Here is a 22,560-nt window from a genome sequence, read left to right on the forward strand (position 1 = left end):
GAGTGCCATTGTAGAATTCATCACATAGCTTGTAAAAGTCGTGATTGATGATATGCCAGCAAGATTTCAAGAAATGCCCGTTGAAGCCATCAGGGCCAGGTGCTCTGTCATTGGGTATGGATCGAACAACTGCATCAATCTCTGAATGAGTAAAGGGGGCTGACAGGATTTCCAAACCATCCACTCGTTTGATGATTGCAACAAGGTTGAACTTCATTTGAGATGGCTTTGTCTGACCTAGTCTGTGCTTATATTCATGGAACAGTGCATCTTCTTTAGCATTGTGGTCAGCAACTATAGATCCATCTGAGAGTTTGAGAGTTGCAATGGAATTTTTGCGATATCTCTCAGTGGCAAGAGCATGGAATAGTTTGGTGTTCTCAGATCCAAACTTGATGTACCTAATAGTGCATCTTTTCCGCCAATATTGATTCTGAAACTGCAGTAGTTTAAGGAGGTGATCTTTGACAATGTGTCTGAAGTTGGCTTCAGGTCAAGTGAGAGGCCGCAGATCCTCCAACCCATCTAGCTCTTGCAGAGCCTGGTTGCAGTTTTGTATTAGGATGGATAGTTTGGAGATGCCTTTACTCCAGGACTTAAGGTCATATCGAAGGTTTTCAGTTTTTTACAGATAACAGCAGCTGCATTTTTAGCATGGCTAGGTTTCTCCCAAGAAGATGCAACCACCTCAAATAAGTTGGATTGGTTGGTCCAAAAATTTTCAAACCTGAAGATTCTGCTCTTGGGTATGGTTGTTTCAATTTGGACAACACAGGGCGAGTGATCAGAGGTGGGCTTGCCTAAAGCCAGGGCAGTAGTATTAGGGAAAGTATGGGTCCAATGGCTTGAAGAGAAAAACCAGTCTAGTTGTTCATGGAGTGGGTCGTCCTGGATATTACTCCAGGTGTATAACCGGCCTTTCAGGGGAATCTCAACTAGGGCATGTGCTCGAATGATGTCATTGAATAGAAGGATGCCATTTACATTTGCACCAGGTTTGTTTCTGTTATCTGATGACCTAATGAAATTGTAATCACCCACAAGTAGCCAGTCTTGAGTGTCAGGGATCACTAGGTCATATAGCCAGTTTGTGAAAGTGAGGCGATCATCTCTTTGACAGGGCCCATAGATGTTATATAACTGCCAAATATTGCCAGACTGTTTGGAAGTGAAGGTAATACCCAGGGCAAAAAAATCATAGAAGCAAACAGCACCATCAAACACAGAGCCAACCCAAATAGTAAGAAGAGCACCAGAGGCTCCTCGAGAGGGCACATAACAGAACTTATCAAATTTCTTAGGACAGAAAGTTTTAATATAAGGCAGATCAAAATGCATGCGTTTGGTTTCTTGCAAGCAAAGCACACTACACCCACTAGTGACGATAGCATTTCTAAGAGCAACTAGTTTTTTCTCTGAATTTATTCTGCGCATGTTCCAAACAAGCAAGTTCCACTGCTGTTTGGGCAGCATGAAAAGTTGCCTCAGGCTGAAGATGACGAAGAAGATCCCTCCTGGTCCGCCATAAGCTTGTCGATGGAGAGATCCTCAGGCGGAATGCCGCAGCGAGTTGTGCCCACAGCCTGGAGCACGGCGACAAGAGTTGGAGGGGGCACCGCTAACTGGTGTGCTGAGGTTGTGTTGGGGGCATTTGACGCTTCAGGCACGACACGCGCCTTCACTTTGCTCTTACTAACCCTTGTTTCCGCCATGGAGGGGGCTTTGAAGCCATCGTATTTATTTGCACGAGCACTGCATCGCAGCATGGACACATCATATTCCAGGGGCATCTTCTTCCTGTCCTAACGAATCAGTCCCGGTCCATTTGAAGTGTTCTCTGCAGAGGTACTGACAGTAGACTTGTTCTCTGAGTCTGCAGTTTCTGACAAGGTGTGTTCTGAAGTATTGCAGTCTTCAGAAAATTCAGAGCTCATATGGATAGGTTCAATGGCATTCAGGAGGGAAGGTGGTGAACGAATCACAGTGGCAGAAGTGATAATAGGCGAGGAATGCATTGGTGGCACAGTCAGACCAGATGGGGATATGTCAGTTTCCAAAGTGACAGCACAGTCCCTCCCATATTCTGCAATGGGTATAATAGGGTCATCAGAACCAGCAATTGGTACAGTATCTTTAGTCATTTCTTCAATTATCACATTGGAGTGGCTGATTGGCTGAGGACCAGGTGCTGCGACAATAGTCTCCTGAAGCTGGATATCATTACCAATCAGAGAGATATGAACTGCAACTTGGGAGCTATCAGCTCTAATGCCATATCCAGTACTCCAAGGGCCAAATGTTGCCAAAATAGGGCGGATAGCAGCAGGATCAACAAGCAAGAAGTTCATGACCTCATTTCCTTGAGCTGACAGACGAAAATTCAGTCCGCTATTGTGAACTATCACCAACACAGATACAGGCATAGGAGCTTCCTCTCCATGGGTGGGGGCACTAGGACTAGCAACAACCAATGGCATCTGGTCCTGGGTATAGCTGGAACTGTCAGAAGCAGTGATGGAGTCATTCCAAGCTTGATAAGCACTATCCATAGCATTGTTCTCCGGAACAATGCCATCCTGCACAGAAAGGCCCTGAGCCGCAAGCCAGGCCTGAAATTTCATCAGATATGGTGGCAACTGTGTAGTATTAGGAGCAGGGGCGGGCCATTCCCCCCAAACAACATCATCAATTTGAACTTCATCATCCGGGGCCTGATGATCTGCGTGAGCTGCCGGTGGTGGAGACCCATTCTGGGCAAACCAATTGTGGACTTGCTGTTGATACAGCTGTTTCGCCGTCATGTCAGGTCCAAAGAGTGGATGCGGGTCCCCGTTGGGCGGTGGTGGTTCTTCGCCAGCAGGCGGCACCTCCGCCAACATGGCATTCCAATCGCTGCTACGGAGGATAGTGACTTGGACGGTCCAGCAGTCACAAGCGCCACCCAACTGACGAACAACAAAACTCTTGGGGATTAAACACATGTTGATCACTTGCACCTGCAGCATAACATACCTTCTTTCTTGCCGGGGATTGTACCAAGAGATCAGACCACCAAAACCCCCGACAGACTTATTGATGTAAAATTCTGTCTGATAGTCATAGGGGAAGCCAAAGTACAGAATCCACAATCGCGGTCCAAAGGTAGTGGAACGCCTATTCAGTGCGGCATTATGCGGAACAAAGGTAATCAAAAGATCTTCCTCTTCTAGCACAAGCGGAGTCGCCACATCAGTATCTCTAGCAAAAGCATCCACAAAACCAAATATGCCAATACCAAAAGGATGGTCACTTGCCTCTGTGGTGAAGAGTTGGGATTCATGCAGCATACCCTCAACAATGTCGCGGATCTCAGCCCGACGGTGGAGCGGGATGGAGTGACTGGCTTCGGCAATGGCGAGGAAGTCGTGGTTGACACTACTAGAAAAACCGCTACTAATGGCGCACCTAATTTGGCCATTAATGGCGCATCACTGGTGCGCCATTACTAGCACGGCATTAGTAATTTTTACTAATGGCGCACCACTGGTGCGCCATTAGTATCTGGTATACTAATGGCGCACCACTGGTGCGCCATTAGTATAGGCCACGGTGCGCCATTAGTATGCCTCCCAGGGCCATGTATACCCAGGTGCTTTGGCATACTAATGGCGCACGACGAAGGGATGCGCCATTAGTAACCGAGGTATACTAATGGCGCACAATCCAGTGATGCGCCATTAGTATGCTTTGTCATACTAATGGCGCACTGTCATGTGATGCGCCATTAGTATGAATATTAGGTTTTTTTATTTTTTTTTCTGTTTTTTGCACAGGTTACAAAATTTATAATTTGACAAAATATAGACAGCACACATCAATAACAGATTCATCGAATACAATAGAAGATTAGTCTTTGAATACAATTCATCATATTAGTCTCCGAATACAATTCATCATATTAGTCTCCGAATTGAAAAGACCGAACAAAGATAGAACATTATATTACAAGTCTCGAGACCGCGAGTAGCGAGTTTGTCTTCACATTACAAGTCGATATCGACCATCTAAACTACCATCACATAGAAGAGAGCTGCGGTCATCACGATGAAACTCGTCTTCATCCGGTTCCTCCAACGCTCCCTCCCCTCTCCCTCTAGATAGCGGGCGTATCTAGATTCGGCCTTGGCCCTAGTGGTGTACCCTTTGTAACTGTTACCGCTGAATCGGTGAACCTGTCTCCAACACTCCTCCCAGTCATCGTAGACTCCGAGAACCTTACCCTTGTACACGACATACGTCGGCATCGCTATACAATCCAAATAGTATCAAAGTTCTTAGAAACAAGCAGCTCTGCTAACAAAGAACGGTAAAAATGGGGCTTGCCTTAAGATGGGAAGTAAAGTTGCAAACTGAATATGTAGCTGCTAGGACCTAGTTTATCTTTCATGCACTCTGCTTCAACACAAATGTGCTCTGCTTCAACACATTGGAAACTGAGTTCTGACTGCTAGAAATTCAGTTTTCAGATACCAGCAATCAGGAGCCTACATGGTACCATTTTGTTATCCTAGCAAGAACAGCATGAGCCAAACAAGTAAATGGAAAACATGTTTCCTCAACAAGCAAAAAGGGAAAATGCAATTTATGGCACATAGATGTTGATCCACTAACATTCATAAATTTCAGAACAGAAAACAGCAGGCATTGCGCATGCAGTATTTACTGCTAACCAGGGAGAAGAGGTTCTTATTTTCTCTCCCAACAACAAGCAGGAAAACGTCTACATCGATGCACTCGGACGAAGAAAGTGCAGCATACATATAGTTCATAACAGATTGCACTGTGTGCAGAAACAGGAAGCGTACTATCAATCATCCACATATTATTCGACAAAGATCAATCATCTATATAGTAAGGGATAGCTAAATTCGCACTTTACTAAACAAACTATCCCTCAAGTTATGCTATGAAAACATATTCAGTTTTTGAGACACCAACAATAATTAAGAATCTACAGACAAGTATTAAGAGAGCAGCTACACTAGGATTAAAGAAATTGACTCCTAACTACTACCCAGTTCAGCGTTGAGACTCCACCAATTAAGGTCCTACATAGTAATAGACCATCTAAAATAGCATTCCACTACTACCCACTACCAGTAGTATGTGCTAAACTAGCATGTCACTACTACAGACTAGATTGGAAACTGGGTCCTAGCAGCTACATATTCAGTTTGCAACATAACCAATCAAGACCCTACAAGGTGCCACTTGTTCATCCTACCAAGAACAACAACATCCAGAAAAGCCCCATATTTCATGCACTCTGCTTCTACACAAATGTGCTCTGCTCCTAGCTAGTTTCAGTTCAGATCTGATTACTCTTTGCTCTTATCCTGGTTTAGATCTTGTGGTAATTAAATAAATGTCCGTATATGCAATTGCAGACCAAAACAAAACTACAATTAACAGCCCCTGTTTTATTGCAAGTAAATTTGCTATCTTATACTCCCTCCTCTGTGGATTAGAGATCCTGCGTGTAAATCTAGGTTGTCTATTTTACCAACATAACAATACATATCACCAAAGTTATACCGTTAGTAGAAAGTACAACAAATCTTCAGCAAGAACCAGTAAGGTCCATAGAGGGCTCTGGCTCCAACTATATCATGTTTTATTTAAACACAGTATGTTTCAATTCCTCCTCTATACAAATCTTGAGCAAGTACCAGCATATAGTATATGTCAACGATTCCGCAAGCAAGAACATGAGGCTTACTTGAGATCCAAAGAGTAGTTACCGGACTAGAGATATCGGGAACTAAACTATCAACGAAATCAATCACAGCAACTAAATCGATCCAGCACAAAAACGAAACGATAAAGATCACCGATCCGTAGAGCCACGCGTGAGGAGGCGTAGGGGAGGGAGGGAGGGAGGGAGGGGAGGGGAACCTTTCTTGGGCTGCTGGCGATGGGGATCGCTGCTTCTGCTACGACGACGGAGGCCGCGCTTCCGCTCCCTGGTTCGGGGCGGCGGGGCGACGGACGGTGGTGTCGGGGCGGCGTGGCGACGGTGGTGTCGGGGCGGCGTCGAGGGCGGTGGGGCGACGGTGGTGTCGGGGCGGCGCTAGGGCGGCGGGGCGACGGTGGCGTCGAGGGCGGCGGGGCGACGGTGGTGTCGGGGCGGGGCGACGGTGGCGTCGGGAGAGGAGATCGGGGAAGGGGATCGCGGGCGAGGGCGAGGGAGAGAGAGGGGATCGGTACGAAGTAGGGGCGCACAATACTAATGGCGCACCACCCCTCGGTGCGCCATAAGTACATTAGTAGTTTTGCAAAAAAAGGAATAAAAAAATAATAAAAAAACAACATTAGTGGCGCACTCTCTGGCAGGTGCGCCATTACTAGTTACAACTAGTAATGGCGCACTACCTATGGATGCGCCATTAGTATGTTTGGACAGGTGCACTAGTTCAAAAAAAATTTTTGATACTAATGGCGCACCGTGTGCCAGGTGCGCCATTAGTAGTTTCAACTCTAATGGCGCATCAGAAGGTGGTGCGCCATTAGTATATACTAATGGCGCACCACTTGTCTGGTGCGCCATTAGTGTCAATCCCATCTATAGCCCTTTTTCTAGTAGTGTGAGCGGCGGAATGGGGCTGACGACCAATCCACTGCGAACCACCCTGTTGGCCGGCCCAGGTTCTACTGCCCATCCTGGTGGGAGGAATGGCACCGGGTTGAGGGGATAGTTCTCGATTGTTGCGGTGATGAGACTGGAGGTGGTAGGAGGCGGTGGAATGACAGCGATAGGTGGAGGTGGTGTGGATGCCGAGGCAGAAGCTGAACCGTGAGGGGAGGGAATGGAATCAGCGTGACGTTTCAGAATCCATTTCCACTTTTGTGTGTGGCGTGATTTGAAGCAGGATTTGAACATGTGTCCATAGAAACCACAGCCCGTGCATCGGATGGTAGAGGGAGCCTTCACTTTTGGTATGACTGGGGGCATAGAATCCTCCACCGCAGAAAATCCGGGGCATGGTTTGGGATTAATTGATTTGACTGCCGTATCAGACTTGTGTGGGCAAGCAATTGATTTATGCCCAGGAGCTGAACAATTAATGCAGATAATCCGAGCAAGGTAAGAAATTTTTGAGTGGCCCCACTGCAAACATTTATCACATAAAACCGCCCAATTGTTTGATAGATCTGAGATCTCCTGTGGGCTGTATTGGGCCTGGGCCAGGTCAGCTTTGTGTTTGGGCGGAAGAATGGGCGGCCAACTAGAATGAGGGGGGGCGTATTTGTAGGCCGAAGTCATGTAACATTGTGGGGGTGAAGGGTACGGTACATTCACTGTGCAATTAAATGATCCCAAGGAGAGATAAATACCATCATGACAGTCCACTAAATCAGCCTCACCGGAGGAATATTCCGACAAAGTGGAGGCACCATCAATGCCATGTAATAAATGCTGATTGGCCAAATTCTTCGTTCCATCACTAGAATGAGCATTTGAATTTTGAACCTGGGATGATGAGGCCTCCACAGCATTTTTGTCCGAAAAATCCATATGATCCAGATGAATAAGTCCAAAATTTGCTTAACGGAGAGGGTGATGGACGAACAGAAGGAGCATTATCATGTAAGAATTGCAGTGAAGATTTCACAGCGATAGGTCTACGACTTGCCAGCTCCTGCAAAGTTTCATCTGCATGCCACTTCGTGGTGGTGATAGGGCGAAAACGACCATTGAACAGATGAAAATGGCAAATGAAATCAGGGCATATGCGATCCCGGAGGCTATAAATAAAATGTCCCACTTTGTTATTAGCAACCGAAAACCGAAATGACCGAGGTTGAAGTTGGATCACATTGAAACCAGAGCTAATTCCATCAATGCAGTCTTGTAGAGCAATGCCCACAGAATCAGGAGAGAGAGGGAAAGAGGCCGAAGAGAAGGAGACCACCAAGAAGAACTCCTTGCAGTCTCGGGAGGGGGAGAAATGAACCATAGAGCCAAATAATCTTCTCCCCTGATCGGCCAAGGCAAGGCCAGGGCCAAAGTCCCAATGTAGGAGCCCCTCCATAGATCAAAGAGCTAGCAATCGCCATGATCTACGGTAGCTACGGTGGTGGTGGTGCGGTGGTGGTGAGGAGAGGGGGAGAGGGGAGGTGGAGCCATTGTCCATAGGGCACATGGTTAGTCCATTCGTACTGTTTGCGGTGAACTTCAATTTGATCGCCAAAGTGGTTTCTTCCTTCATAATGCTATTCTCTGGACATAAACTTGGGAAAATTAGTGAGAGAAATTGGAGAAATCAAATGGGATCAAATTTGGTGTAGGTAAGTTAAATAGGTATGGTCATGCCCTAGTAAATTTTAAAAAATAATGAAGCAATATATAATATAGTTGCTTCACAAACTGAAAATGTGACAAGAATAAAAGATTGGATGATGAGCTCAAATGGTTTGTTTGATAGAGCTCAAATTTTGTGGAGAGTGATTATCTGAGCATATGGAAGATTTAGAAAAATATAAGATCATTTGGATAAGCCTAGATAGTACCTACTTCACAAAGCTTTTCTCTGGACAAAACTTTGGAAATTTGCCGAGGAATATTTACTAAGAAAATGGAGCTGAGTATTATCATGTGGCAATGATTTGGGTATGTAAGAGTGCCTAAATAGTTTGAGGGTAATAGGAGGGGTCTACATAGCACTTCCTGTGCCAAACTGGCCATCAAATAGAAATTGAACCTGGGCTCACATAGATGATTTGATTGAGCTACAATTTGGAGGAGGGTGATAATTTGGGCATGTGAAGACACTGTATAAATTTCATGCCATTTGGATATATAAAAATGCTACTTCCTTCACAATGCTCTCCACTGAACAGAAAATTGGGAAAATATTGAGGGTAAATGGTTAAATTAAAGGAACTAAAATTTGGTGGAGGGAGGTTCTATGTGCTGGGTCATGTCCTAGTAAATTTGCAGCAATTATAAAGCAATATAAAATATAGTTGCTTCACAAACTAAAAAACATTACTAGAAACAAAGAATGGATGGTGAGCTCTCATGGATTGTTAGATGGGGATAAAATTTTGTGGAGAGCTATGATATAGGCACACAGAAGATGTGGAAAAAAAATTCAACTCATTAGGATATGCATAGCTAGTACTTCCTTCACAAAGCTTCTAGCTGAACAAAAACTTTGGAAATTTTCCGAGGAAGATTTACTGGGCAAATGGAGCTGAATTTTGTCATGAGGAAATGATTTGGATAGGAAAGAGTGCCCAAAAATTTTGAGGGCAATCAAGAATATATAAATATCACTTCCTTCACAAAGTGTTGTTATGAATAGAATAGGAAAATGAATATTGTTGAATTACTTTTGAACTACAAAAGGAAGGTTTTTGACATATTTGACAAAGATATAATCCAAAGAATTTATGTGAATTTTGGGAATAACAGAACTATAGGTTGTTTCACAATCTAGGGCAAAAATTGACACATGAACATGACACATAGGCAAAACTCATGAGGTGGCGCCTAGGCATTGCAAGCCACCACAATTTACAAGGTTATGACCATCTGCAGCGGACCAGTGCTGTCTGCTTTACGAACATTTCGTGTAAGCAAATTACGACCTTTCTGACCAAAATGGTCATCATGGTTGAGTTTTTGGAGCCCTTCGAACAACTTACGGCCAATTGGTCTCAAATGGTCGTAGACTTATGACCATTTCTTCTAGGGTCACCGATAGAAGGTCACTAGTTGACATATATCTTGTAGTGAAGGTAAAACCCAATCATATCATCCCTTTATCCCATACGCAACAATCCACTTACTCGGATTTGTGTTTCAGTAACTCACGCAACCCACTATAAGAGAATCATGAAAGTATTGCAAACCCTACAGCGAGTAACCCTCACGCTTGCGTGACACGGAGGGCACCATAGGACAGCACAAATAATAAAACATACAACTCAAACCAATCATGATCATCAATCAACCAATATGACAAAACGGATCTATTCAAACATCATAGGATAGCCATACATCATTGGTAAATAATATATAGCATGAAGCACCATGTATAAGTAGAGATTACAGTGGGGAGAAGAGGTGTGGATGATGGTGTTGTCGGTAGCAAGGTTGTTGGTGTAAATCACCGTCCCGATCGTTCCCCCGGCGGCACTTCGGCGGCGCCGGAAGAGAGGGGGAGAGAGCCACCCTTCTTCTCCTTCTTCCATGGCCTCCTCCCTAGGTGGGAGGAGGGTTCTCCCTCTGGTCCTTGAACTCCATGGCGGCGAAGGGGCGAGAGCCCCCTCCGAGATTGGATCTATCTCTCTGTTATCTTCTGTTTCACATTCCTGTTTTTTGGTCTTTCACTGTTTCTTAAATATTTGGATATCCGTAACTCCGATTGCGCTAAAATTTTAACATGATTTTTTTTTCCGGATATAAGCTTCCTTGCACCCTAAGAAGAGCCCCAACCAAGTTACGGTGTGCCCACATAGCATCACCACGTACCGGTGGGTAGGGGTTGCACCCAGATGTTGTGTGGAGGCCGTGGGCCTTCATTTGTGTTGATTCCACCTCCCAAAAATCACATATATTGCAAAATAATTCTCTGTAAAATTTTATTGCATTTGGACTTCGTTTGATATGGATATTCCATGAAACAAAAAACATGCAACAAACAGGAACAGATACTGGGCACTGGATCAATATGTTAGTCCCAGAAATAATATAAAAAGTTGCCAAAAGTATATAAAAGTTGTATAATATTGGCATGAAACACTCAAAAATTATAGATACGACAGAGATTTATCTTGTAATCGAGCCAATTTGTTAGGGCTTGATCCTTAGTATCCACTATGTTCTGAGATTGATGTTGCTATGACTTTGCTTAATGCTTTTCACTAGGGCCCGAGTGCCATTATTTCAGATCTGAACCCTCTTTGTTTTTATGAATATATTTGAGTTCTTGATCCTATCTGCTAGCTATATGCACTTGTTATTGTTCTAAACCATAGACCCCAAGATGACAATAATCGGGATACTCCTCAGGGATGACTGTAATTCGAGGAGTTCATGTATTCACCATGTGTTAATGCTTTGTCTCGGTTCTCTATTAAAAGGAGGCCTTAATAGCCCTATGATTTCCTTATGGACCCCGCTGCCATGGGAGGGTAGGACAAAAGATCTCATGCATGTTCTTATTATAAGCATGTATGACTATATATAGAGTACATGCCAACATTGAATTGATAAATTGGAGCTATTGTGTATCACTCTAGGTTGTGGTTGTTGCATGATGAATGCCATCCATACAAATATCCATCACTGATCCAATGCCCACCCTTTGCTCATATTGTCTTTGCAAAGTTACTACTACTGTTGTTGTCGTCGTCATTGTTGTTGTTGTTACAATAACTACAAAACTACTACTATTACTGTCACAATTACTATTGCTATTGCTATCGCTACTATCAAACTATCATACTACCGTGCTATTAAATACTTTGCTGCAGATATATTGCTTTTCAGGTGTGGTTGAATTGACAACTCAACTGCTAAGGCTCATACATATCTTTGGCTCCCTTTGTGTCGAATCAATAAATTTGGGTGAGATACTACCCTCGAAGAATGTCCCCTATACTTGTGGGTTATCAAGACCTTTTTCTAGCGCCATTGCCGGGGAGCATAGCTTTATTTATTGAATTCACTTGGGAATACATGCCTATATTGAATTGATGAATTGGAGCTATTGTTTGTCGTTTTAGGTTGTGACTATTGCATGATGAATGTCATCCATACAAATATCCATCACCGATCCAATACCTACGCTTAGCTCATATTTTCTTTGCTAAGTTAGTATTGTTGTTGCTGCGGTTACAATCACTACAAAACTGCCACTGTTACTGTTATCGCTACTATTGCTATTGCTACCACTTTTATCAAACTATTATACTACTGTGCTACTAAATACTTTGCTGCGGAGATATTGCTTTCATGGTGTCATTGAATTGACAACTCAACTACTAAGGCTCAGAAATATTCTTGAGCTCCCCTTGTGTCGAATCAACAAATTTGGGTGAAATACTACCGTCGAAGACTATTGTGACCCCCTATACTTGTGTGTTATCAGTCCTCCAACTGCGAACAACTTGCCTTTCCAACAGCTTAGTTGTTTTTCTAATCACTCTTCTACATGTTTCCACTCTGCGTTAGTGAGGCACCAATAGTGGACCAGGATTCCCATGTATTTAATCGGGAATTGACCTTGTGCACAAATGAATAAATCAGCATATGCAGTAGCCTCCTCTCTGGCTTCTCTAAAGCAAAACAATTCACTTTTATGGAATTTAATTTTAAGACAAGACATTTGCTCAAACACTGAAAGCAAAAGTTTCATATTTTGAGCCTTATCAAGAAACCTTTACCTTGCTAGATCGGCCGAACGGATGAGGTGTATTCAAACCTCACACAACTGAGGCTTCAAGGGGGGAGGCACAAGGGGCATTGGAGCAAGGTGAGGTCCATAGAGACCATAGAGAGATCCATCATTGGGTCCTATTCCATCCGCATGATCTCGCCCTCCTCATGCACAACCATCTCTCTCTTTAGCTTCGGGGCATTACAAAGTTTTACCATCACATGTTCATACTACTTCAAGGTGCATTAAATCAACACATGCAAGTATCAAAAGGATAGTCACGACATGCATGCATGCGTTGTAATTAATGCATCAGTAAATGCAAAGTATTGAAATATATCGAGTGCACTACTTTGATGTGTCGTGTCAACTCGTACAACAAGGAGAAGTTTGATTACAACACCCTCTCCCTCGCCTATGAGCGTGGTGGCTCGCAGGACTAGGAGAAGCTTTCGCTACATGCTCTCCCTCCCGCACACAGTGGACATGCAGCAGTTCATTCGGTCTCAGATGGCTAGAAGCGTACTAGTAGTACTCCACTGCAGAAGTACCATCATTGTTCTACTTCCCTAAGAGGCGAAGATCCAAGCGCAACCCGGACGCTTGTGTGGCAGTTTCATGTGTAGGGGAGGTAGTATAGTGACATAGTCTAGGATAGCGTGTACCGTGCCTCTAAGCTTAAAATCGTTGGAGTCGGCTCCATGCTATGAGGCTGTCTCGACGTCGGCGGTATAGACCCTAGGTAGCCTCCTCTAACCTAAATACATTTTGAAGACGTCTGAGTTGGCCAAGCCCCTCAGGCCGATTGGTCATAAGGCTTCCTGGGCCGACCCGCTCGGCACGGCACTGTAGCCATGTAGTGCCCAACACGGCCTCAGTCAGCTCGGGCAGCGCTACAGTGAAAAGACGTTGAGGGGGCCCGCAGGTGGCGGGGCCCACCTGTCGGCCGGGTTCCCGGCGGCCGACGGGGCACTCCAGAGGCGGGGCCCCTGCAGCCGGCGGAGAACCTGACCCCCATAGACACTGACAACCGGGTCCTACCACTCGGCCATATTACCAATGTACCCCGGGGGTTGGCTTATAAAACCCCCCAGGCCTCACCCATGCAAAGGGTTCCCACTTCATTCCCACACACACACACACACCTGTTGGGAGAGGAGAGAGCTAGCCTTGCCCTTCTTCCTCCTTTAGCAATACAACTCAAGGAGCACCCATGTACTCTTTGTGATCATAGTCATGGGGAGGTCCCGCAGAGCAGGAGTAGGGGTTTCATCTCTCCGGAGAGACTTGAACCTAGGTAGATCTCGGGTCCGTCTGAGCTTGTGCCAACTCCTGCTTCCAGGACCCGACGATTTTCTTTTGGCCCCAACCATGATAAGCCACCCCCTGGCATCTGACGTGATATTACCATAACAATTGACGCCCACCGTGGGGCCATCCGTGACGTCGGCCGGAGACACTTTCTCGCTGGGAACCCTTTTCCTCTCCGACAAGCATGTTGCGGCTGACGCGACAGCCGGCCCGATGCGCCTGCCTACGCCAGCCTTAGTGCATCACCCGACGCGGGAGCCATCTTCCCCGTGAGCCGCCTCGTCGACCTCTGCGGTGAGCTCAGCATCTTCGATGAGCCCGCCCCGATGTGTGAGCTGCCGACTGCCTCACCGAGCTTTTTGGCGAGCTCACCTTCTTTGACGCGGCCACCACCGATGACTTCCCCAGTGATGCGGTGGTCATTGATGACTCGCTCCCTGCTATCGCCAGCGACCCAGCTGCTGGCGTGCTTGATGTCAACATCTTCGTGGAGGTGATGGTCACCCACGGCAGCCACCGCTCTGGCGCAGCGGCCCGGGATCCGCTCGAGGCGACCATCCACGCCCTGGAAAATCATGTCTATGCCGATGCCGGCCACGAGGATCTAGAGGAGTTCTGTGTCAAGCTCTTCGATAGCGCCACCAAGATGGCTGTGCTGAAGCGCCACACTGAAGCCACTCAACGCGAAATTGACCGCGTGGTTGGTGACACGCCGGCTGCGGCTAAGACTAGTCGGGCCGACGCCATCAGGCAACGCAGTGTTGCAATAGCGAGCATGCTGGGAATCGGACGTCCCGTCTATGAGACCCCGGTGCAAAACATGCGTGCCGCCTAGGCAGCTGGAGAAAAACTTGAGCACCTGGAGGCCGAGGAGCGGCGCGTCCAGATGCAGCACCTCCAGGAGCTCATCAATGCTGTGAACACACAACAAGACTCGGGCAACCGCGTTGTGGGAACCGGCCGGCAGGCCGAAACCCACTAGCCTTGTTGCAAGAATGGAGCGATCTCCTGGTCCCCTATCGGTGGTGGCCGCAATCGGGGGGACCCGGAAATGGCTGTCAGCAATAGCCGGTGCACCCAAGTCACGAGTGTAAACAGCCGACAAGATCCCCATATCCCGGAAGCTCGGTGATGGCCGGAGGAGCGCCCGCCTCCACGAAAGGAGAGGGCGGCAACTCCGCTACTGCCGCCTGATCACCCGACACTCAGCGGCCGGCTAGGGCCCCGCGGAGCAGTTGGCGAGAATGACCGGCGGTGCCAGATCATGCAGCTGGCTCGGTCCAAGGCGATGGAAGAGGAGCAGCTGGCAAGGTGGTGGCCTGTGAGGGGGTCCACGAGGTGCAGGCCATGAAGTACTTCACCGCCTGGTGCAGAGAGGGCACTCTGCTCAAGCACAAGCTCCTGTGCAATGAGCTGGCTACCTTGGATGAGCTTCTGGTCGTGGCCGACAAGTAAGCCACCGCCGACTCCTCCATGAAGTCGGAGATAAGGGTTGACGCCTCTGGCGGGGTGGTCCAGCCAGGTTCCCACCCTCCGGCTGGTGACACCAGTCCGCGCCAGCAGCCAAATGACAACAAGCGCAAGACCTCGCATCCGGCTTCCAACAACCGGCAGGTGGCCAAAGTCAAGGATCGGCAACCCGGCCCCAAGCGTCGGCGGGGCGGCAAGGGTGTGATAACCCACAAGTGTAGGGGATCGCAACAACTTTCGAGGGTGAAGTACAACCCAAATTTATTGATTCGACACAAGGGGAGCCAAAGAATATTCTTGAGTATTAGCAGTTGAGTTGTCAATTCAACCACACCTGGATAACTTAGTATCTGCAGCAAAGTATTTAGTAGCAAGAGTGGTATGATAGTAACGGTAACAGTAGCAACAGAAAAGGTAAATGTTTTTGGGTTTTTGTAGTAGTTGTAACAGTAGCAACGGAGAAGTAAATAAGCAAAGAACAATATGTGAAAAGCTCGTAGGCAATGGATCATTCATGGATAATTATGCCGGATACGATTCCTCATGCAATAGTTATAACATAGGGTGATATAGAACTAGCTCCAATTCATCAATGTAATGTAGGCATGTATTCCGAAAATAGTCACACGCGCTTATGGAAAAGAACTTGCATGACATCTTTTGTCCTACCCTCCCGTGGCAGCGGGGTCCTAGTGGAAACTAAGGGATATTAAGGCCTCCTTTTAATAGAGAACCGGACCAAAGTATTAACACATAGTGAATACATGAACTCCTCAAACTACGGTCATCACCGAGAAGTATCCCGATTATTGTCACTTCAGGGTTGTCGGATCATAACACATAATAGGTGACTATAGACTTGCAAGATAGGATCAAGAACTCACATATATTCATGAAAACATAATAGTTTCAGATCTGAAATCATGGCACTCGGGCCCTAGTGACAAGCATTAAGCATAGCAAAGTCATAGAAACATCAATCTCAGAACATAGTGGATACTAGGGATCAAACCCTAACAAAACTAACTTGATTACAAGGTAAATCTCATCCAAGCCATCACCGTCCAGCAAGCCTAGGATGGAATTACTCAAGCACGACGGTGAGCATCATGAAATTGGTGATGGAGGAAGGTTGATGATGACTACATCGACGAATCCCCCTCTCGGGAACCCCGAACGGACTCCAGATCAGCCCTCCCAAGAGAGATTAGGGCTTGGCGGCGGCTCCGTGTCGTGAAACGCGATGAAACTTTCTATTTTATTTTATTCTCCCCGAGACGGTATATATGGAGTTGGAGTTGAGGTCGGAGTAGGTCCAGGGGGCCCACGAGATAGGAGGGCGCGCCCCTAGGGGGGCGCCCCCTGTCTCGTGGACAGCCCGTGGGCCCCCGGACCTTGATTCTTTAGCCAAAAATTCTTGTTAAATCTGAAAAGTGCCAAGAGAAGGCATCATCAGCTATGACATTTCGAAAGAAGAACTTATAGTACTTTGCCAAGGTATAGTGTGTTCCCCATGTGTAGGTCCAAACATCCGTTGTGGCAACGTCAGGCTCCGTGTCAGCACTAAATTCCTGAAGGTGCCGGAGTTCTTCTCGCGCTTCAACAAAGAGGGGAAGATGAAAACCAGACTGCACGTTATTGATTGCCAGAAAGCTTGCAAATGATGCATCCTCCAATTTAGTGAAGGAAAAGGCCCTAGGGAATGCATCTTGAGTTATGTGTTCCTTCCATAAATCCTTCCAAAAAAGGGCAGTTTTCCCATCGCCAATATGCACCGAAGATATCCCGCGATATATGTCAGACACGTTCATGACGTCGCGCCACCAGAAGGAGCCGCATGGCTCCGTGGCATGCGGGACTTTGTTATTGTAGTATGTTGCCCAGATCAGGTTAACCCAGGGGACATCTTTTCTATTGTAGAACTTGTGAAGAAACTTCAGCAAGAGAGCAATGTTCTGTGTTTTGATGTTGATGATGCCAAGACCACCATGGGTTTTTGGACGACAGATGAGGTCCCAAGCATCCAAAGAGTTGACAGTTTCGCCATGGTCAGTTTACTTCCGCCACAAACATCTTCTACGTATCTTATCCAGGTGTTCAATTAGCTTGGGTGGAAACTTCAATGTGCACATTGGGTATATCAGCATGGACGTGATAAGAGAGTTGAGAAGAGTCAACTTGCTCCCCTGATCCAGCATGTAAAGAGTGGACGACAATTTGCGTTCAGTACGATCCACAAAGGGCATTAGGTCAACCATGGAGGGCTTCGTAGTCCCCATTGGCAAGCCTAGATAAGTAAAAGGCATAGTGCCAATGGTGCATTGCCAAAGCTGAGCAAGGTGGTTTGCTAAGGCCTCGTCCACATTAATGGGAATCAGCAGAGATTTACTGAAGTTTAATTTAAGCCCAATGGATTCAACATAGTCCGTGAGGAGAAGTTTCATGTTCATGACCTGCTGGGGGCAAGCTGGCATTAGGAGTATAGTGTCATCGGCGTATTGGATGACAGGGTAATCAGTGGAGCCCCTAGCCGGAATTGGTAACAGGATTTTCTGCTGGCGAAAAGCATCGTTGACCGCAGCTTGCAGAAGTTCAGCCGCCAGCACGAAAATCAATGGGTAGAATTGGTCACCCTGTCTGACACCCGCACGGCAGACAAACTGACGGCCCGGAACACCATTAAGCAAAACAGAGGAGGTGCCAGAGTCAAAAATGCATCTGACCCAATTCAGCCAACGGTCATCGAAACCCATATGTTGTATGATGTCTAGCATAGCAGCGTGATTAACCGTGTCAGATGCCTTAGCAAAGTCTAGCTTAAGCAAGATGATCGGTTCAGTGGACTGTTGACATTGGAATATATATTCAAATGCCCACGCAAGGCAGTCTTGAATGGTTCTGGTACGAATAAATCCATACTGGTTCCTGTGGATTATTTTCGGAATGAATTGTTGTAACCTGTTCGCCAGAATTTTGGTTATGAGTTTTAGGAAACAATTGAGCAAAGTGATTGGCCTGTAGTCATTCACTGTCTCGGGGGAGTTGTTTTTTGGAATGAGAGTAATGTATCCTGAGTTGATGCTTGTCAAGTCAAGAGTGCCATTGTAGAATTCATCACATAGCTTGTAAAAGTCGTGATTGATGATATGCCAGCAAGATTTCAAGAAATGCCCGTTGAAGCCATCAGGGCCAGGTGCTCTATCATTGGGCATGGATCGAACAACTGCATCAATCTCTGAATGAGTAAAGGGGGCTAACAGGATTTCCAAACCATCCACTCGTTTGATGATTGCAACAAGGTTGAACTTCATTTGAGATGGCTTTGTCTGACCTAGTCTGTGCTTATATTCATGGAACAGTGCATCTTCTTTAGCATTGTGGTCAGCAACTATAGATCCATCTGAGAGTTTGAGAGTTGCAATGGAATTTTTGCGATATCTCTCAGTGGCAAGAGCATGGAATAGTTTGGTGTTCTCAGATCAAAACTTGATGTACCTAATAGTGCATCTTTTCCGCCAATATTGATTCTGAAACTGCAGTAGTTTAAGGAGGTGATCTTTGACAATGTGTCTGAAGTTGGCTTCAGGTCAAGTGAGAGGCCGCAGATCCTCCAACCCATCTAGCTCTTGCAGAGCCTGGTTGCAGTTTTGTATTAGCATGGATAGTTTGGAGATGCCTTTACTCCAGGACATAAGGTCATATCGAAGGGTTTTCAGTTTTTTACAGATAACAGCAGCTGCATTTTTAGCATGGCTAGGTTTCTCCCAAGAAGATGCAACCACCTCAAAGAAGTTGGATTGGTTGGTCCAAAAATTTACAAACCTGAAGATTCTGCTCTTGGGTATGGTTGTTTCAATTTGGACAACACAGGGCGAGTGATCAGAGGTGGGCTTGCCTAAAGCCAGGGCAGTAGTATTAGGGAAAGTATGGGTCCAATGGCTTGAAGAGAAAAACCAGTCTAGTTGTTCATGGAGTGGGTCGTCCTGCATATTACTCCAGGTGTATAACCGGCCTTTCAGGGGAATCTCAACTAGGGCATGTGCTCGAATGATGTCATTGAATAGAAGGATGTCATTTACATTTGCACCAGGTTTGTTTCTGTTATCTGATGACCTAATGAAATTGTAATCACCCACAAGTAGCCAGTCTTGAGTGTCAGGGATCACTAGGTCATATAGCCAGTTTGTGAAAGTGAGGCGATCATCTCTTTGACAGGGCCCATAGATGTTATATAACTGCCAAATATTGCCAGACTGTTTGGAAGTGAAGGTAATACCCAGGGCAAAAAAATCATAGAAGCAAACAGCACCATCAAACACAGAGCCAACCCAAATAGTAAGAAGACCACCAGAGGCTCCTCGAGAGGGCACATAACAGAACTTATCAAATTTCTTAGGACAGAAAGTTTTAATATAAGGCAGATCAAAATGCATGCGTTTGGTTTCTTGCAAGCAAAGCACACTACACCCACTAGTGATGATAGCATTTCTAAGAGCAACTAGTTTTTTCTCTGAATTTATTCTGCGCATGTTCCAAACAAGCAAGTTCCACTGCTGTTTGGGCAGCATGAAAAGCTGCCTCAGGCTGAAGATGACGAAGAAGATCCCTCCTGGTCCGCCATAAGCTTGTCGGTGGAGAGATCCTCAGGCGGAATGCCGCAGCGAGTTGTGCCCACAGCCTGGAGCACGGCGACATGAGTTGGAGGGGGCACCGCTAACTGGTGTGCTGAGGTTGTGTTGGGGGCATTTGACGCTTCAGGCACGACACGCGCCTTCACTTTGCTCTTACTAACCCTTGTTTCCGCCATGGAGGGGGCTTTGAAGCCATCGTATTTATTTGCACAAGCACTGCGTCGTAGCATGGACACATCATATTCCAGGGGCATCTTCTTCCTGTCCTAACGAATCAGTCCCGGTCCATTTGAAGTGTTCTCTGCAGAGGTATTGACAGTAGACTTGTTCTCTGAGTCTGCAGTTTCTGACAAGGTGTGTTCTGAAGTATTGAAGTCTTCAGAAAATTCAGAGCTCATATGGATAGGTTCAATGGCATTCAGGAGGGAAGGTGGTGAACGAATCACAGTGGCAGAAGTGATAATAGGCGAGGAATGCATTGGTGGCACAGTCAGACCAGATGGGGATATGTCAGTTTCCAAAGTGACAGCACAGTCCCTCCCATATTCTGCAATGGGTATAATAGGGTCATCAGAACCAGCAATTGGTACAGTATCTTCAGTCATTTCTTCAATTATCACATTGGAGTGGCTGATTGGCTGAGGAGCAGGTGCTGCGACAATAGTCTCCTAAAGCTGGATATCATTAGCAATCAGAGAGATATTAACTGCAACTTGGGAGCTGTCAGCTCTAATGCCATATCTAGTACTCCAAGGGCCAAAAGTTGCCAAAATAGGGCGGATAGCAGCAGGATCAACAAGCAAGAAGTTCATGACCTCATTTCCTTGAGCTGACAGACGAAAATTCAGTCCGCTATTGTGAACTATCACCAACACAGATACAGGCATAGGAGCTTCCTCTTCATGGGTGGGGGCACTAGGACTAGCAACAACCAATGGCATCTGGTCCTGGGTAGAGCTAGAACTGTCAGAAGCAGTGATGGAGTCATTCCAAGCTTGATAAGCACTATCCACAGCATTGTTCTCCGGAACAATGCCATCCTGCACAGGAAGGCCCTGAGCCGCAAGCCAGGCCTGAAATTTCATCAGATATGGTGGCAACTGTGTAGTATGAGGAGCAGGGGCGGGCCATTCCCCCCAAACAACATCATCAATTTGAACTTCATCATCATCCGGGGCCTGATGATCTGCGTGAGCTGCCGGTGGTGGAGACCCATTCTGGGCAAACCAATTGTGGACTTGCTATTGATACAGCTGTTCCGCCGTCATGTCAGGTCCAAAGAGTGGATGCGGGTCCCTGTTGGGCGGTGGTGGTTCTTCGCCAGCAGGCGGCACCTCCGCCAACATGGCATTCCAATCGCTGCTACGGAGGATAGTGACTTGGACGGTCCAGCAGTCACAAGCGCCACCCAACTAACGAACAACAAAACTCTTGGGGATTAAACGCATGTTGATCACTTGCACCTGCAGCATAACATACCTTCTGTCTTGCCGGGGATTGTACCAAGAGATCAGACCACCAAAACCCCCGACAGACTTATTGATGTAAAATTCTGTCTGATAGTCATAGGGGAAGCCAAAGTACAGAATCCACAATCGCGGTCCAAAGGTAGTGGAACGCCTATTCAGCGCGGCATTATGCAGAACAAAGGTAATCAAAAGATCTTCCTCTTCTAGCACAAGCGGAGTCGCCACATCAGTATCTCTAGCGAAAGCGTCCACAAAACCAAATACGCCAATACCAAAAGGATGGTCACTTGCCTCTGTGGTGAAGAGTTGGGATTCATGCAGCATACCCTCAACAATGTCGCGGATCTCAGCCCGACGGTGGAGCGGGATGGAGTGACTGGCTTCGGCAATGGCGAGGAAGTCGTGGTTGAGCGGCGGAATGGGGCAAGCAATTGATTTATGCCCAGGAGCTGAACAATTAATGCATATAATCCGAGCAAGGTAAGAAATTTTTGAGTGGCCCCACTGCAAACATTTAGCACATAAAACTGCCCAATTGTTTGATAGATCCGAGATCTCCTGTGGGCTGTATTGGGCCTGGGCCAGGTCAGCTTTGTGTTTGGGCGGAAGAATGGGCGGCCAACTAGAATGAGGGGGGGCGTATTTGTAGGCCGAAGTCATGTAACATTGTGGGGGTGAAGGGTACGGTACATTCACTACGCAATTAAATGATCCCAAGGAGAGATAAATACCATCATGACAGTCCGCTAAATCAGCCTCACCGGAGGAATATTCCGACAAAGTGGAGGCACCATCAATGCCATGTAATAAATGCTGATTGGCCAAATTCTTCGTTCCATCACTAGAATGAGCATTTGAATTTTGGACCTGGGATGATGAGGCCTCCACAGCATTTTTGTCTGAAAAATCCATATGATCCAGATGAATAAGTCCAAAATTTGCTTAACGGAGAGGCTGATGGACGGACAGAAGGAGCATTATCATGTAAGAATTGCAGTGAAGATTTCACAGCGATAGGTCTACGACTTGCCAGCTCCTGCAAAGTTTCATCTGCATGCCACTTCGTGGTGGTGATAGGGCGAAAACGACCATTGAACAGATGAAAATGGCAAATGAAATCCGGGCATATGCGATCCCGGAGGCTATAAATAACATGTCCCACTTTGTTATTAGCAACCGAAAACCGAGATGACCGAGGTTGAAGTTGGATCACATTGAAACCAGAGCTAATTCCATCAATGCAGTCTTGTA

This window comes from Triticum dicoccoides, chromosome 2B (genome assembly GCF_002162155.2).
Source record: "Triticum dicoccoides isolate Atlit2015 ecotype Zavitan chromosome 2B, WEW_v2.0, whole genome shotgun sequence".
NCBI classification, from domain to species: domain Eukaryota; kingdom Viridiplantae; phylum Streptophyta; class Magnoliopsida; order Poales; family Poaceae; genus Triticum; species Triticum dicoccoides.